This window comes from Aphanomyces astaci, assembly GCF_000520075.1.
Source record: "Aphanomyces astaci strain APO3 unplaced genomic scaffold supercont1.44, whole genome shotgun sequence".
Taxonomy (NCBI): Eukaryota; Oomycota; class Saprolegniomycetes; order Saprolegniales; family Verrucalvaceae; genus Aphanomyces; species Aphanomyces astaci.
Window position 1 is genome coordinate 97,879 of NW_009798307.1, and position 865 is coordinate 98,743.

Genomic DNA, 865 nt, shown 5'->3' on the forward strand with positions numbered 1-865 from the left:
ATATATTTCCGGTATACAAAGATCAAGGTTGCTTCAGTGACACCACTCTGATAGTGACAACTTACGAATTCTTTTCGTTCGTAAATCCTATGTATATCCGGACAAAAGAGTTGGTAAAACGGCTCAAACCGTTCGTAAAAGGGTACTATTCGACTGCACACATCTTGAAGGATTATTTGACGTATTTTTAAATAGTACATTGAATATCTTGAGACTGCTTAATGTGACGTATCTTGACAGGTTCGTTGAACATGATTAAAGTATGCATTGATTATTATGATATAGCTGCAACAGTACATGTAGCAGCAAGATCACAGCAACATTGACGTGTTACTACTACGTCCCAGATACCACACTAAGGAGTACATTCATGATCATAGGTACCACCATGGGCTATCGCTCAAACATAATCGAAATCATCGCCGTGATGTTGAAGACGTCGAGCATGCTGCTCTGGAGTCTCCAGGCTTCGGGTTACTGCACTTTTGGTTCTTTGATCGACTAGTCGCTTTAGCCGATCGTCGGCAGATTCTATTGATCGCTGGTTTGCGCCCTGAGCAGCCAGGCGAAGTCGATTTGTTTCTTTGCGCCATCGCACTTTCTCCTCGTCGAGAGGAAGTGATGCACCGAGTGCGGGTTGTAACTACGACTGGCTTCGGCTCCGTTACTGTCGCATCGGTAGCGAGTACAGTTGAAGCCTATGCAAACTCCTTGTTAAGTATATCTGAGTATATTGATAGTTTGCTATTGCTAGTATTACTTGGATGGTGTTAGATTGACATGCAACTGTAATAATCTCTCACTTTAATTCAGTCACATGCACGTCCGCGGCAGGCGTAGTGGACGTCTGTTGAAATTCCTTGTT